This window comes from Emydura macquarii, unplaced genomic scaffold (assembly GCF_026122565.2).
Source record: "Emydura macquarii macquarii isolate MOO-44397 ecotype Brisbane River unplaced genomic scaffold, CSIRO-AGI_Emac_v2 contig_3451, whole genome shotgun sequence".
In the NCBI taxonomy this organism is placed as follows: Eukaryota; Metazoa; Chordata; order Testudines; family Chelidae; genus Emydura; species Emydura macquarii.
In genome coordinates this window covers 5062301-5080169 of record NW_027133588.1, presented here as the reverse complement: position 1 = coordinate 5080169, position 17869 = coordinate 5062301, and the positions used below count along the sequence as shown (strand labels likewise).

General features: G+C 41.7%; 1 protein-coding gene across 3 annotated transcripts in view; it reads left to right on the top strand.

Annotated features, from left to right (window-relative positions):
• Positions 1 to 17869, top strand: part of TLN2 (talin 2) — a 301840-nt gene that overhangs the window by 27879 nt on the left and 256092 nt on the right. The window contains exon 1 of one of the 3 annotated variants that reach the window (XM_067534802.1): positions 16576 to 16658. The exons of the other annotated variants lie outside the window; for them this stretch is intronic. The gene's annotated coding sequence lies outside the window, so the exon portion shown is untranslated. Of the gene's footprint in view, positions 1 to 16575; positions 16659 to 17869 lie in introns of those variants that run through there. 3 annotated transcript variants of the gene reach the window in all.

The following is a 17869-nucleotide window of genomic DNA, read 5'->3' as shown; positions in this document are numbered from 1 at the left end:
AACAAAGGAAGTAATGACTCTTCTCTCTTCCTGTTAGAATTCGCTTCTAGTCCGTTTTCTTTTTCACCCTCATACAGATTCTTCTTCTCTGCCTGTTTTGCATTCACTCTTGGAAGGAAAAAGCTTCCAATTTTCATGCCTACAAGCCAGAGCAGTCTTCTGTGCTCTGCCACGTCTCCCTTTTCTTTGGTGCTTCCCCCCACTGTTTTCAGTAATTTCTCTCCATGCCTTCTGAGCTACTTCTATGCTCTTATCACTACAATACCATAGAACAGAAACAATGGAGAGGGACAGAGTAGGGTGGATAGTAAGAGTTGCGGGAGAACAAGAGGCAGAACCTTAGAGAAAACGTAGCTGTCATCTAATAGGGATGAAACCTACAGGAGCCAGAAATCTGTAAACCTGTAAGTTAACAGTTAACAATAACAGAATAACTAACAGTGTTCTATTGAAGTCTACAGAACTAGACCATAAAGGCAGCATGGAACAATGTATTAGCAGCAACAGTATCTTAAAATTTGGGAACGGCGCCTGAAGCTGAGTGTTCAGTGAGTTACACTGTGGACAAAGGCTACCTGCTCTAAAAATACTTGTTTTAAGGCCCTTCATTGATGGAGATTATGAGTCCTGAAATGTGATGGCTTTGACACGCTTAGTGGTTTCCCTGTTCGCTGACCTTAATTTTGTAGTGTATAACCTGAAGTACTGTCACTGGTAGCTGGCAGAAATGCCAATCGATAGTTAAAATTTTGTCTTAGGTAACTAGTATACATGCACAAGGCTGTGTTGAGTTGTAAAGATTATCAGAATGTAGGTCTCTGATTTGGGCGGTGGGGGCGGGGGAGTGATGATTTCAATACCAGTCAAACAGTCTGATATCTTTGCATTTAGGCAAGTCAGCAGCTGATACACTCAGTATCAGTAACTGACATTGCTGCTTATTTTTGCAGTAGTCAGCAGGCATCAACATTTCAGCATGGTTGATAATTTGTCAATGCAATTAAAGTTCCAGACAATTAGCACTTATTACTGAGGCCAGAAATGGTTTCAGGTTTGTTACCTGAACTGGAGTTCATTCATGGGGATGGTTTTCTTTCTAATTTAACCTTCATGTAGCATGTTTTCCTAAGAGTCAGTTAGGTATTTAATAACTTGATTAGCTGTAATTAGTGTGCAGCATACTTCAATACACCAGGGTATGCAAATAGAGATTAATTTTTGTTCTGTTCAAATTACTTGGAAAAAGGCAGTGTACTAGTCGACTTTTCTCAGTTTGGTTTCACTAAACATTGTTTCCTGCGTTTTGGCTTCTTGACCCTGGGTATGAGTTCATGGAATGGTTTCCTTTTACATCATCCTTTTTTCTTAAACTTCGGTGCAAGCCTTTTAGGGCATCATCAAGAAACAGATCATTAGATGTTGATCACAGTAAGGATCCCTCAGTATCTCAGTACGCCTGGTACATCTGCAGTAGAGGAGAAAAAAGCCAGTACTCAACTCCTCTTAGGTAGCTCAAGGAACATCGGAATTGTCTGAGTGCCTGTTCTTGGAGTCATTGTTAAAGGCCCTCGGTTTATTGTTTGCCAAGGGCAGCCCCCGAGTATACAAACAAGTCATTTAGGGCTGTAAAAGGTGACACATCTCTTCTCTCTGAGTTGTTGCACGTCCAGCTGAACTGTGGGAAGGTGCAACCGTTTTGGTGCAGTTGTGCCTGTGGGCTTTAGGAGTTGGCTATGCTTGCCTGCCTAGCAAGCATCTCCTCCCCTGCTGGGTCAGGGAGAAAAATCAGCCACGAGGGGCTGCAGCAGGCGGTAAGTGCAAGTCTGTCTTGCTGCCTGTTCCTGCCACTCCACTAATTGCATGGAAAATATCACGTTGAGCAGAACAAACATGAGCAGTGAGGGCATGGCAGCAGCAGTGCAGATACACTCCACAGCTTAGAGATGCCAGCCCTTCCCTCTCCTGCCCTGCACCTCAGCACCGAAGGCATGGATATGGAGGCATCTGCAGCTCTAGTGGCTTCCTCTTCTTGTCGGAGTGGAGGACAGGAGCGTGAGAGACTAGGGCCATTCACAGCATGTCTACACTGCAGCTGTGAGGGAGCAGTCCAGCCCGGCTAGATAGACTCACGCTAGCGGGGTTCCAACTACCATTGGACATTGTGGCATTGACAGAGGCTTGGGCTTCCTGCCTGAACTTGGCCCTGGGACTGGAGGGAGTGTGAGCTCAGGCGGCAAGTCTGAGTCTCTTAGTGCACTAGCTCAGACTCCCCTGGCATGAGTCTGTCTGCCTGGGATATGCCCTTAGGGGCCTGTCCTGGTTTCAGAGTGGAGACTTCCACCAGCCATCTGCCCCCAGAGTCCCAAGGAGAAGGTCTTTCCCTTCTTATCTCAACCAGATGAAACAGGCAGTAGACTGGTGAGGTCTGTAAGGGCCAGGCCAGGAATGGAGTTAAAAAGGGGTGAGGGAGAGTGGCCTTGAGCCATTCCTGCCCAACAGATGTGCCCCGGGCACGTGAAGCATTTAGTACTTTGTTAGGGCAGAAATTTGGAGCATGTCACGTTCTTGAGTTGCAGGCGTGTCATCTTCCCACTGCCTAAGAACTAGGTTTAGGACCAGCGTGTTTCAGCCCTTCGGACGTTGAGTGGGCCGAGTGGTGCTGCTAAGTCTCAGTGACCTATGGAAACTTGAATCCATCTGTCTATATTGTGTACTCTTTGGGGTAGGGCCCAGCATTATGTTTGTACAGGACCTTGCCCAGTGGGGTCCTGGTGCATGGCAAGAGCTTCTAGGCACTATGTTAACACCAGTAACTAATAGCATTCTCTTCACTGTTGCATCCCCCAGGAGCTTGTTGGACGTAACTGTCACAGCTCTCAGGGAAAGGCATGATGCTGTTGTGTCAGATTGATCACCAGAGGTCTACAGATGAATGACAGCTCAAAAGGAAAAAAAGTAGGTGAAAGGTGTTTGGAAAGACAGTACTTGGTTCCAGTGAGGGAATAATTAGTGCTGCCAATGCACTGGTCTGGGATTATTTACCTCAGTGGGCGTACAGACTAGTGAACACTTCTAGAGTCCCATTACCTCACTGAGTGGCTGACAGTCCTGAAAATGAGCCACTGAAATACTGGTAAAACTGTCATTGTATGCCCAGGCTGCTGGCTGAGCTTTGGACTAGGAGCCATGCGGCAGAGTGATGGGCTAGTGCTTCACAGGCAGTACATCCATTCTTAACAATTGACACTTACAGATCTTGATGGTTTCTGTGGTAGTGGGAAGAGAGGAATCTGTAACTTGGAGGTGAAGTAAGGGGACTAAAAGATGGCAAGAAAACCAGCGAGAACTGCCCTGATTTGTAATTATCCTCCTTGTTAAATATTCCAAACCAGCGCATCCTAGTGTGACACAGGGCCACGCCCAGCCCACTGTAGTCCATGGTCTTCAGCCATTCCAAGTCCATGGCTCTGTGTAGCCTATTACGTGGGACAACCATTGATGCTCTCATGAGAGCTTGAGCCTCCAGGAGAATCCAGTCATCTTCTATAATGATGGTGGCTTTTTAGCCCGCTGGCCCCAGCCCCTTGAGCTTGAGTCAGCTGACCCAGGCCAGCCACGGGTTTTTTATCCCCATGTAGCCATACCTATGGTGTTTTTCATCTGTCATGACTAACCCCCGAGACGCATTAAGCGAACCATGTGACCTTCTTGTTGCCAAAACGGTCTCTGTGCAACAGGAAACCTAGGCTATTGCTCCAATGCATGTTGTGCACAAGCACTTGTCTGTGTTGTGCTCCAGGGCAAGTTGAAATGCTGGGCTGGGTGGATTACACTGAACACGGCAAGCATATGAAACATTTCAGGGAATGGCTTGCAAGAAGTTGCTAAATGATAGAGCCTTGACTAAGGTATCTTTAATGGTATCTCCAGAACTCAGACTTAATTATGATTAACTTGAGGTCATTGAGCTTTAGAGGCAACAATGGCCAGTGGCTGCTATAATTCATGTATAATGGTTTTATTATCTGACAAGGTCCTGTTAATTTTGTCACCGCTAAAAATGTAGCAGGAGACCAAAATATTCTCTACACTGTTAATCTTAACAAATTACGAAACGTCGACTAACTTAAATCATACTGCTCCATTTGAACAGGCTCTGTTAAGCATCTTTTCGTTTGTGTATAACCATCAGCAGTTTGACTCTACGTTTTCAAGTAATAACGCCTTCAAAGTTCTGTGGAGGAGCAATTTTTCTCACTCTAACAATAAACATTTATTTTTGAATGGCTGCCCGAGGGGATTGATTGCCAGTTTTTGTTTAAAACTGCTAGGGGTTGAGCATCCACACCCCAAAGCATCTTTGAAAATCTCAGCCTAAGTGCCCTAAAAGGGGAAGCTTAAATTGGGTTTGAGATTTGACCATTTACAAAAGTGCTAAATTATTTGACGCAAAAAGATCAGCGGTCCGCTTGCAAACCTTCCCCTACCCTGAAACGTTCATTATGGCTCCAGTGGTAAGCCTCTCAGGTCCATGCACACTTCATAATAAAAGCCCATAGTATAATCTCGTGGGGGATACAGTTTCCAGTTTTGGAAAACAATAAGGAAAAAACAGCCCAAGAAGCTGATGATCAAATGAATGCTACTAATGGGCACCTGTCAAGCATTAGACTAGAAGTAACTTCAGCATAGGAAGGTCCATAGATCCTAAGCAGTGGCTCACTGGCCATTCTCTGCTGCTTGGGAGGTGAATCAGACCTCAGTCGTGTACGGCAGTGGGACTCCCCCTTCTAATTACTTTACAAGTGGGTAGGGCAAGTCAATTACATTTGACAGGGTGACTCATAAAGTCCTGACAAAACACTGTGGTGGTATTTCTTCAGAATGCCCCTTCTAAGGCCTCCGTCTCACTTGGGCTCAATTGTAAGTTCAGTTGGACTAATCTGCTCTTCAGAAGTGCTATAGTCGCTTCCCTATAATGCAAGGTCACAGAAAGGATGCACCATTTCCAAAGGCTCCCAAGCAGAAAATGATAGTAAACCAGTGAGCTTCAAAGTTGGTCTGACTAAGGCTTTGTTTGCACTAGCATTTATGCCAGGAAAACTTTTTTTGCTCAGGGATGTGAAAAAACACCCCCCTGAATGATGTAAGTTTTGTCAGCGTAAGCACTTGTGTAGCCGCATTATGTCGACGAGAGAGAGCGTTTCCCACCAACATAGCACTGTCCACACAAGCGCTTATGCCAGCAAAACTTACGTTGCTCCTGGGAATGTGTTTTCCAGCCTCCTGAGCGACAAAGTTTTGCTGGCATAAATGCTAGTGCAGCCAAGGCCTAAGTCTTTGTGGTTTTGGAAGTTCCTGCTCGTGGGCTCTTTAGGAGGTGGGAGGAGCCATCTGAGTCAGATTTGCATATCTGAGCTGCACGGGGGATGTGGAAGAACCCCTATTTGTATCTCTACCTGAAGTAGATTCTTTCGTAGTAGAAGTGCCAGTAGACTGAGCTTCTCCACTTGAATTAGAAAACATTAATTTGTCTTTGCTGTAGGTCAGATACAGCAGTTAGTTAATTAAACATGAAGTCATGTGATTTATGCTAGTCCTGGTATATAAAAGAAGCTTACTTTTCATGCTTGAAATAATGCTGTCCTTCATGACATAGAAGACTGCAAGTTTTTATAGGGTTAATGAGTATCTAGTCTCTCTAAAAGTTCAGCAAAGAGTTGCGTGTAACAAGCTCACTTTGCTGCTCTAATCAGTGCATAGTCCCTCATTAAATCAAACTTAAATTAAAACTTTCACCTGCCTTGATACTCAAATGCTAGTTAGAAAGACCATCTAAATCTAGAACAGATGCAGAAAAGCATTTGAGCATGAATTAATTATGTGCATGAATGAATGTGTGGGCAGCTGTGACAAAGTGAAGACAAAACCCAGAATGTGAGAGTGGGCGTTTTTTTTTTTTTTTTTTTTTGGGGGGGGGGGGAGGAGGAACACAAATAGATGTGTGGAATTGGCATGCCAGTATACAACTTAATGTCCACACCAATGAAGCATCAGGGCAAGAAAATCTGGTAGGTAAAAGGTGGAAATATTAAACCTAACGTTTTCATTTTTCTCTGTTCTTGTCAGTAGCTCCGCCTAGTTATTAAGGTACTTTGTAAAACATCTAACCTCACAGAAAACTAGATGACAGTGCAGCGTGAAAATAATTACATAATGAATCCATCACTCTGGGCAACTTTTGTAAGCCTAACTTCATAGCCCAAGCTCGTGCTCACACTTAGCAATAACACAAAAATCCGAGAGATTTTTCTGAGATCAGTTGAGATGAGGCCAGTTTTTCCATCATTGCAGATTATAGTTGTGACCTAAGACTCAGTGCTGTAAACTCAATTGAATAGGCATGCCTATAAGTCAGTTATCCATGGCATTAAACAATATGCCTGGTAGTGTCTACAATAAGGGTCCTTAGTTTGGGCCCAAATGTGCCACTGTATTTGGTGTTTCCAAAAGGAAACAAGCTGAGACTTCAATAGTTTTTCCCACAAGTGGTGTGGGATTAAGACAGTAGCATGTAAAGGGTCCAAGACTTCATTTTAACTATGGGTACTTAATATAAAAAAAGCATTATCATCTGATTGCTAAGGAAGTAGGCTAAAAGTGGATGGTGCAACCAGGAGTGGGCTGAAAATGGAGCAACTGCGGTACCTTAAATCATAATGGAAATGTAAATCTAAGCTTGAAATGGCACTCAAACCAGATGTGCTCTTCCTGCATCGGACTAAGGAAGAACTTGCTTTAGTACCATTCCCCTTGTGTCTGCCTAAAGATATGTCCCATACGGAAATGAATTTTCAGATTGAAATGGAAGGCCGTTCCTTAAGTTGAGTCCCCTTTATATTGGGAGTTTCCAATTCATATTGAAGGAGTCAGTGTTGCTTTATCTGTCTGGCACACAAGCAAAAAAAGGATAATTGTAAAAACCTATAAATAAAACCATTGTTAAATCAACCTCTGTCTGACTTTGGACAGTGTTAATTGTGACATTACTTAATAGATGAAGGTTTCTTATGTGCAATAACAGAAGTAATCTGTCTATGTGGAAGCTGGTCTGTCTCTCTTTCTAATTGGCCAGGAGATGCTTTTGGTATTTGTTTGAAGCAAGCTTCTAAAAGCTTTGAGTAGGATCAGCTGTTCTCATAGATGACTTTAAGCATTTTAGCAGGAGAGGAGCACTTTCTTATAGTGATCAAGAGGTGATGTTGGTTCAATAAAACAATCCCATGACAAAAGAAGCCATTAACTTTCTAAAGGCGTCTGTGTATAAATATTCAAGAACAAAGTCTGACTTGGCTTCATTTTTTTTTTTAAACACTTGCTATGTTTAAGTTGATTTCGCTCATAGATGAGGTTTATCAAAACTAGTTTTGTCAAAATTAGTGACTTACCTAGTTGAAGATAGGCAGCAAGGAACGTTTCTTCACTCTCGTACCCATTTCTCCCAGTGCTACTCGAAAGATCCATAGATCTCAAAGCACTTGACACAAGAGGTGAGCATCATTCCCCTTTTATGTATGGCAAAAGGAAAGGAAGCCATTTTCCCAAGGTCAGCCAGTAAAGTGGCAGGAGAGCAAGGACTAGAACTCAGGTCTCCTTTTTTGTTTTTAGTCACTTATTTCCATAATGACTTTGGGTGATCAGATTGCGTTTAGGCGGAAGTAGTCTAGTTTCTGTATTATGGGACTTTTAAGGAGCCTGGTTTCTTGTTTGTTTATTGTAATAGTGCCAAATTGTGATTGAGGCCCATTGGGATAAGCACTGCTTAAAAATACCAATTCATTGGTGGTAATGCCTCATGTTCCACCCTGGTGAGTAGATGACTTCTCCACATTTACTTTCCAACTAGTTTCTGAAAACCTAGCCACAGCTGTGTTTTGTGAACCCTTTGCTGAAAGCTGGCTCACACAAAAAGGTAACAGTTACTGATACGATGGGGGTTTCCTGTTTTCTCCGTTGCTTACTGGCAGGAAGAAGTAAATTCAGGGTGGCTCCTCTCCCTATTTTGGGTGCGTGGCGTAAGACTGTTTTCTGCATAGCATAGAAACCTGGGTGATTTTGATTGAATTTGTTACCCATCAGCTCACTGAACGCTAAGTTCCCTGGCCAAAGTTTTCCATATGTGATTAGTGATGGAGGGCCTCCATTTCTGGATGCCCAGCATGAGATGCTTCAAAGAGACCTGACTCGCCAAAATGGAAAATCAGGGCCCCTTTGTAGTGTCAAGTTAAGTATCCAAAAACTGAGTCGTCACGAGTCACAGTAGGAAAATCTTGGTCTCCTATATGGGAGGTGTCACATAGGTTCAAGTAGTTTAAGGGTTTGATCTCGGAAGTCTTCATTCCTGTTCTACAATTGATTTGGTCTGTGACAGATGCTCACAATAACTTTTGACAGTGTGCAAGCACTTGGGCTGGCTGAAAAGATATTTGACTAAACTTGCTTCACTGGCTTCGTTGCTTTAAATAGCAAGTCAAGTGCATAAGTGCAACCAAGAACTTATGCTAAAAATAATTTTAATGTTTGGCTTGTTCAGATCCTATTAAATCCTGAAATCATCATACACCATCTGTTATTCACTTGGGTGACCTTTCACCTGTGAAACACCCTGGTTTAGTCATTTAGGGCAACACCCTCATTTGATTCAGTGTTAACATACATTTTGCAATGATACGTATCTTTCCTCTGGTTTGTGCTAGTCACTTTTGTAATGTCAGCACTCACATCCGTAAAGCATTTCAAAGTTATTCTGGTTTTAAGGCCTAACAGGACAAGGCAGTGAGTTTCATGACCAATGAAATCCTTCATTAAACTGCATTGGTCATATCGGGGACTCCCTCAGTGAAGACAATAGAATAGATTTTCAACTTCCATTGATCAATTCACAGTACTGAAACTGTCCTTGTATTAAACTCAGTTAATTTATCTATGGAACAAAACTGCTTTCTAAGAGTAACTCTGTAAAAATACAGTGAGTAATGCTGTTGCAATATCAATCAGATCTCAGTTATCTGAGATCTGAAATTCCACCGGGGAACCGCTGTGTGACAGCAAAAAGGAAATGTACAATACCTAGTAAATTTTAGATCCAACTAGAAATGTCTAGTCAAGCATTGTGAAGAGTTCAGGAACTGAGCTAGTCTCCAGAGGTTCCTATTGTAAAATAACTTAACGGGGATGAAATGAAACCTGGCTTCAGCATGCAGGGAATGTAGCTGGATGTTATAATATGTAAAGTACACTGGTACTGATTTCAGTACTGAGCTATGGCCGCGCACCCCAGGAAAGGATGGCTGACAGGGAAGTATAGGAAGCCTAGGTTTTATAATTAGCTAAACTGTTGATTTTTGCATTACCTTCTGTCCTGTTGGAAGACGGACATTCTGAATGTGTGTGATTGGGCATACAAATCCCGCACGGGGCCAGAAGAGGTAGAAGGACAATACTGGGCCCAGGTAGCACCACCCCTCCAGCCCTACAGAACATGCTCCAACTGGAGAAGGGGTTGAAAAAGGGAGCAACCGAGCTCAGAAGGGGAAGAGCTGGGGTGGAGGACAGACCTACCCTGAAGGCTCCTGACTAGTATGCTGGAGAAGCCTCCTTTAGAGAAGTGAGGCTATATGCTCAGCCTGGGTGGGGCTGATGGTTTGGGTACCTTTTCTTTTTAAACGTGTCTTGGACTGGAAGCTGGGGGAGAGAAATAGTGGTAGGAAGTGACCCAGGGAGGGTAACTCAGAGGACACCTTTGGGGGCCAGGTTTCGTTGACCCTCCTAGGGCCTTGGGTTAGAGCCCAGTGGAAAGCTGCAGGCTCCCCTACCTCTGCCCTCAGTACAGGAGGGACTCAAACAACTAGTCCTCCTCACCGCACCTCTGGGCAAAGGGAGGACCAGTACTGTAACTGCTCCACCGAAGGGCGGCACTGGTGCACTAACCACTGGGCCACCCAACCCGCCAAGGACTCCATTATGTTGGCTCTGGTGGAAGGGCAGGCTTACGCCCTTCTCATTGTGTCCGGAAGTTGAAGGCTCCTCACCCTCCCAATGAGGAGCTGGTCAGGGTGCACTCTAATTCTTGGGCTTGGTTTGCACTGTGAGTAAGTTGGGCTTAATAGTAATGGATTGGCTGGGGCTTAAGTCCTACCGAAAGGGTTAAAGTAACATTTTTTCTGGAAATTCCCTATAAGGAAAAATATAGAATGTGATAGTGCTAGCTTTATGGTACTTTGGCATTAAAATATGTAGAATACAGTAGCGGGGACATATCCTTATGTTCCATAGGCTTTTAGGAGTAAATCCTATGAACCGGATGGGCTCCCCTAATTTCTATAGGACTCTTCCCTAAAGATGAACTTTACTTTTGCTGAAATTCGTAAAAGGAAATCTCCCTTTCTTTTTTGAGTGCTTGTCCCCCTGTGTATTTCACACATGGCTACGTGTGCACCTCATTTGTCTGAGTCTGGAAATTCTTCAGAGCAGTGTCTGTTCACCTGAACAGTAGTTTCCCTCATGCTCCCGACTGAGGATATAAGAGAGAGAGCGCAGGTTGACACCTCTCTCTTTCCTTCTTACTGCCGCACATTCAGATGCTGAGTATTTCGAAGTATTGACATCAATATTTTACCTAATTAATTGTCAAAATCTTAATGGCTAATCTATTGCCATCTTAAGAAATATACCTACAAGTAGGAAGTCGCAACACAAGCTAATAAAGTACTGCCTGTTGCTACGTTGAATCCATTTGAAAGGTGCTAGTAATTCTTGGGTGTTTGCAGAGGTACTAGAGAGCAGCTATCAGGTTTTTTAAGAACACAGCTTTATGAGTTGATAACTTAGAAATATTCCTAGCCTTGGATATAAGTAAGATGTAAAAATATGTCCTTGGCAATATTAGTATCCAAAGTGAATCATACAGTACCAGTAACATCCAGGTACTCTTCTTATACATAAGTTCAGTTTGTTTTGATGGATTCTAGCACTTTGGGGATGCCAATGGTACATCTGCAAAGAGGCAGAATTTAAGGGAGGGCTGAATATTAAATGCAGAATAATTACGTAAATGGTGCTTTGAAATGTCATCTAAAGAACTCCGAGCAAATGACAGCGAGGCTTAGTGCAGGGTCTGTGAAGCAGGTTAATGTTTCTTTTTTATGAATGCCACAGAAATTTTAGTGACTTGCCCAAGTTCGTGAAGTAAGTAGCAGATGGCTTCAACCTTGGTCTTAGTGGGGACAGCTCTTGGCAGGACAGCTGCAGATGTGACAACCATTAAGCCCAAGTTCTTAGGGCAAGCAAGATCTCTGGCTGTTGCTCTAGCTACTGTAATACTGATGAGCAAACAATAAGTGCTTTCATTTGTAGCTTGTAGAGTAATCTGCTAGTTGGAATTCCAGACACTGTACTACTGTGAGACCATTTTAAAACAATAATTTTAAAATAATTTCTTGGTATGGAAAAGATAATGGGCCACTATTAGTGTTTTCATAAAATATGTGCTATACAAGTTGGGTCCCTTCTGTTGGCATGTCCTAGATTGCCAGTGATAAAATTAATGGCATTGCTTGTAAAGAAAGGCTGCTTCCACTGTCATGAGAAATTGAGGTGGTATGGCAGGAAGGAAGGATGTGGAGCACAAACAGTATATTTCCATTACACTGGATCCAGTTGTATATAAGGATCTAGACTGCCGTAATCCTGAATGCTGGAAAGATACAGAACATTTTTTTGATAACGAGCAAGCTAAATCCAACATTGTAGGAATTGATGGAAGCTTGATCTCAAGCTGATCCTTTTATGGCAGGTCACTGTGTATTGGTTTGTAATTGCAAACATTTGTTCAGTGTCTTGGTAAATCAAGTTTCAGGATTGATGATGGGTTACTTTTACTTGGTTGCTTGGCTCAAGCTTTCAGTCTCTTTCATGGCCTTAAATGTAACTGTATGGCGTAACAGAGCGAATGGTAAGAGGAGCGAAGGATCCACACCCAGCTGTGGGGCTCTTTTGGCAACTCCTCCCCTCCTGTGAGAATGGGGCAGAGAGCTTTACTTGCTTCCTGCAGCAGCCATGATTGGCTGCTCTTTCCCCCAAGCAGGGCTGAAATTTACAAGAGGGCTAGAACTTCTTGTGTCATCATGAGATGACTCTAACCCTGGCCAAACTCTCAAGACTCACAATAAAACTGCAAGTCGACAACAGTAATTCCCTCCACCTGGACTGAATATGATACCTAAGCGTATATAGAGGCTTAAAACTGAAGGTCAACTATTAATGCTGTTCATTGTTCTACAAACAATGGAAAACAAATGAACATAACAAACATAAATCACTATCTTAGTTTTTTAAACTGGTCTGATGTTGGATTAGCTTTGCAATAGTAGGCCAAGTTATTTTATTGTGTCAGAGGGGGCAAGCATTCATGCTGCACATGATTGCACAGCTCATCAAACAGCAGCTTTACTGCACAGATGAGCTACAATGCTAAAAATGAACATTAATGATGGCTGCTATAGTTTGAAAACAAAGAAATGACTTCACTTCCTAGATTTTTTTTTTTGATGGAAGTTTGTAAAACAGTCCTTGGAAACTCAAAACAGAATATTGTACCAGTGTGTTCATTCAGGAAAATAAATCAACTAGCAGTGAACAAAAGAAGAAACACTATACATACCAATGCAAACCGTATCGGAAATTGGAATACCAAGTTGGTTTTGTTGCTTCAGTCTGATATTCCAAGTTAGTCTATTTATTCTTGGGAGTCTTATCTTGAAGACTAGCTGCTTTGTATGTAGATTCTTTGTGTGGCTTTACTACCCTGTATCCTCACTATGCTGTGCTTTGTAAAGACTTCCTGTTAATCAGCATGGTTCTTCAAGGTTTCCTCTCCCTCTCAAATTTGTCCCAGCACCAAGGCCCTCATTTAACAGCATGAGGCTCTGGGCTTCCTTCAGTAGCTGTATTCCTTCTACACAGCAAACAATGCTAAGTTGTCTTAAAATTGCGATGACTGCTATAAATGTCTTATAACACATTGCTGGTGGCAGAGGTAAAAAGTGCTTGCCTGTTGGACATACGCTAGAGTTGGATGTCAACCATTTGAGACCATGAAGTCTGATATTATAGGGACAATGGAAACGTGGTGGAATAGTAGCTATGACTGGAATACAGGTACTGTACAGAAACGACTGAAGTAAAGGTAAAGGTGGTGGAATAACATTGTATATTACTGATTAGGTAGATTGTAAAGAAATTTGAAGTGATGGAATGGATAAGACAGAATCCATGTGGGTCAAAATCACTTTGAGGAAGAAAGCTAACAGAGGCTCCACTGGGATAGTGCTTTAGGTCTGCCACAGATTTCCAGGATCCAATTTGGATATGAAATAGACACCTCTTTAATATATTTAATGAAATAAATACTACTGGGAATTGTATGATTATGGGAGATTTCAATTTCCCAGCTCTAGATTGGAGGACAAGTGCTACTAATAGTGGTAGAGTCTATCTGATTTCTTCACCAAATAGTCATATAGAGGGCAGCCTTGGTTTGAGTAATCATGTGCGAATTCAGTTTAAACTAAATGGAAGGATAAACAAAAATAGATCTGCAACTTGATTTCAAAAGAGTAAACTTTAAAAACAGTTAAGGAATTAGTTAGTGAGGTTGACTGGACTGAGGAACTCAAGGATCTGCATGTGGAAGAGGCTTGGAATTAGCTTCTGCAACTTCGACTTAAAGTATCCGAAGCCTGCATTCCAAGCAAGGAGAAATAATTCGTAGGGGAGGGTTGCAGACCAAGCTGGATGAACAAGCATCTCAAACAGGCAGTTAAGAGAAAGCAGAAAGCCTACAAAGAATAGAAGATGGGAGGGATCAGCAAGGAAAGCTCCCTTCCTGGAGGTCAGAAAGTGCAAGGATAAAGTGAGAACTGCCAAAAGCAAGGGAAAAAAAGTGATCCAGGAAACTACAGGCCAGTTAGTGTGACCTCAATTGTATGCAAGGTCTTGGAACGAATTTTGAAAGAGAAAGTAGTTAAGGATTTAGTTGTAAACAGTAATTGGGAAAAAGTACAACATGATTCTACAAAAGACAGATTGTGCCAGACCAAAACGATCTCTTTCTTTGAGAAACTAACTGATTTTTTTAGCCAAAGGAAATACAGTAGATCTAGTACACCTGGATTTCAGTAAGGCATTTGATAAAGTTCCACATGGGAAATTATTAAATTGGAGAAGATGGGGATTAATATGAGGATTGAAAGGTTGATAAGGAACTGGTTAAAAAAGAGAGTACAGCAGGTCATACTGAAAGGTGAACTATCAGGCTGGAGGGAGGTTGCTATTGGTGTTTCTCAGGGTTTGGTCTTGGTACCTATCTTATTTAACCTTTTTATTACTGACCTTGGCACAAAAAGTGGGAGTGTGCTAATAAAAATTTACAAATGACACAAAGTTGGGAGGTATTGCTAATCAAGAAGAGGACCAGAATATCGTATATGAAGATTTGGATGACCATGAAAACTGGATTAATAGAAATGGGATGAAATTTGATAGTGCAAGGCTATGCACTTAGGAACAACAAGAGTTTTTGCTATAAGCTGGGGACATTTCATTTGGAAGCAACAGAGGAAGAGAAGGACCTGGGTGCACTGGTCGATCACAGGATGACTATGAGCCACCAATGAGATATGGCCATGAAAAAGGCTAATGGGATCCTAGATGAATCAGGCTAGGTATTTGCAGTAGAGATAGGGAAGTGTTATTACCATTATACACTGTGCTGGTGAGACCTCATCTGGAATACTGTGCGCAGTTCTAGACTCTCATGTTTAAGAAAGATGAATTCAAACTGGAACACGTGCAGAGAAGGGCTACTAGGATGATCTGAGGAATGTTAAACCTGCCTTACAAGAAGAGACTCAAGGAGCTTGGCTTGTTTAGTCTAATCAAACAAAGGTTGAGGGAGAGGTAGGTATGATTGTTCTCTATAAATATATCAGAGGGATAAACACCACAGAGAGGAGTTAAGTGCCACTGTTGACACAAGAACAAATGGGTATAAACTGGCTACCAACAAGTTTGGGCTTGAAATTAGACAAAGGTTTCTAACTATCAGAGGATTGAAGTTCTGGAACAGCCTTCCAAAAGGAGAAGTGTGCATGGGAGGAGAGGGGAACCTAACTGGCTTCAAGACTGAGCTTGATAGGTTTATGGAGGGGATGGTTTGATGAGGTTGCCTACAATATTATGTGGCTCATCTGCTATTACTAGTAGCAAATATAACCAACAACCAGAGATGAGACACTAGATGGGAGGGCTTTGAGTTACTACAGAGAATTCCCAGGTATCTGGCTGGTGGGTCTTGCTAACATACTCAGGGTCCAGTGCATCTTCATATTCAGGATTGTGAAGGAATTTTCCCCAAGGTCAGATTGGCAGAGACGCTAAGGGTTTTTCACCTTCCTCTGCAGCATTGGGCATGGGTCATTACAGGTTTAAACTAGAGTAAATGGTGGTTTCTCTGTAACTTGAAGTCTTTAAATCATGATTTAAGGACTTCAGTAACTCAGCCAGAGGTGGAGAGTCTAATACAGGAGTGAGTGGGCGAGGTTCTGTGGCCTGTAGTGTGCAGGAGGTCATACTAGATGATCACAGTGGTTCCTTCTGGCCTTAAAGTCTGTGAGTCTATGAGATAAGGTACCTGTGCTGTGGACAATTGAGCAAGTGAGTGAGAACTTAAAAATTCTAGCACAATCATAGACTGGAGGTATGATTTCACTTGATTGAGATACTTATTCTTTGATTTTCTCTACTATACCCATCTACTTAGTTTGCTTGTACTCAGTTGTAGCTCAATGACCTCAACTTTCATCTGAGTTATATGGGAATGAAAAATGACACTTGAAAATAGGTCCTTCATTACAATCTTGCTCAAATATTGTAATTTTTGAACTTCACAGACTTTGATGTTAATGAGAACAAATGCCTTGGGCATTTTGAAAGAAACTAGATTCATAAGCAAGATCTAAGTGACTGAAAAATAACTGACCATACACAATACTTCGCTTAGATTACCATGTAAGAATTGGTAGAAAATTGTAACTTCTTGGTGAACTGAAATAGTGATACCACAATTATTGAAAATTGTTGCTCAGTAGTAATCTTTCCCTATTTATTCACCTGCATTGTATATATGTTTATCCCTGAGTGTTGCACAAACAATTGTGGCTTTGCAATACTTAGAAATTCTTCGATTTTTTTTTTTTTTTGTACTTCTGTAACACAGTAGTAACTAAATACTACAGAGTAGACCATGTTGGCTTGCTTCCAGCTTGATTCTGCCACTCACTATGGGGCACTTGAGTGTCAAATTTCATGCTGTCTTTCTTTGTTTAACTTAGTGTTGCTTTTGTTCTGAAGAATGGTGTCAGGCTGTAAAGTTGTTTCTCTTACCATTACTAAACTGTGTATCTTTAGATGGAATCCTTACAGTGTTTTTATTTCACCAGTGCTCTGCTGTTGGATAACAATTAGATCTTCTTTGCCCCTGGACTGCACTGCTGTGCTATCCCACTGCATTAAACTCACAGATCAGTTTGAAGGAATCCGTAAGTACAGTAGTATATTTCATGAAATTATACATAATTATCTTCCAAGACAAGTGTGTAGGTCTAAAGAAGATACTAGTTAGAGTGATGATGTGCTTCTAGTGAGTACATATGAGAGTGAATGATTTCTTGTAACACAAGCCACAGGTGGCAGATTGAGTTACTTACATTCCTTAGCTCTTACACAACAGTGGTGTACTTGACCTTCAAGAATGTTGATTATATAAATTGTACAAACTCTTGAAATTGCATTTTATATCTTCATCCCTTAAAGAAATAAGTTAACACATGGAAATAGCTCACTAAGGTAACAGAAAACTCTACAACTTAACATTTAAAATGTGGATTTTTCTCATATTGTCGTCTTTTGCTAAATGATCTTGCAACCAGTTCACTTTAGACAAAGAAGTTGACTTCCTAACCCATGAAAATGTGTAGTAGAAGGGGAATATAGCATGATAATAAATCAGTTAATTGTAGAATAACTCAGATACAACTGAGTCTGATAATCCAGAATTCATTACTGGGCATCTCCATCACTGGAAGTGTTCCTTAATAAATGTCTATGTTATGGTATTGGTCCTTTTAAAACAAAAAAATATACAGGCTTTGGGGCTACATACATGTGGTTAGGTGGCTTTGCTGTCAACAAATACAAAACTAAATGTGATCAGTAAATGCTGAATGATTTGAGATTCCTAAGTGCTTGAAATTTCTGCTAGCTAATTGACTGCAGTGTTCCAAATTGCTTGAATGATGGTCTCTTTTCTAGATTAGTGTAGTATGTTTTTGTCCCTAACTTGATTCCTGGAAACTCCATGTGTGAACTAATTACGACATTCATTAGTGCACCAGAACATTACAACATTCTAATGTTGTTACGATTTTAAGTAGAATTTATTACTGCATTTGAAAACCACTGCTATGCAGATTGTGCACACAAGCCTATTTCTGAACTGTGGGTGGCTTACTCCTTGTAACAAAAGTCTCTGGGTTTAATACACTTAGTCATGGCTTTATAGTCACCACATGCCATGGTTGGGGCAGATAAATGGTTGGTTTTGGTCATACTAGATATGGCACTTGCATAGTAGTGTCCTGAACCCCTTAGCTCTGATCATTCTACTGCTAACTGTTCATCAGTTCCATTCTCAGCTGTAGCTTCCCCATGCTTTGTCAGTTTTCCACTATTTCCTCGCTGAGGGTAACTT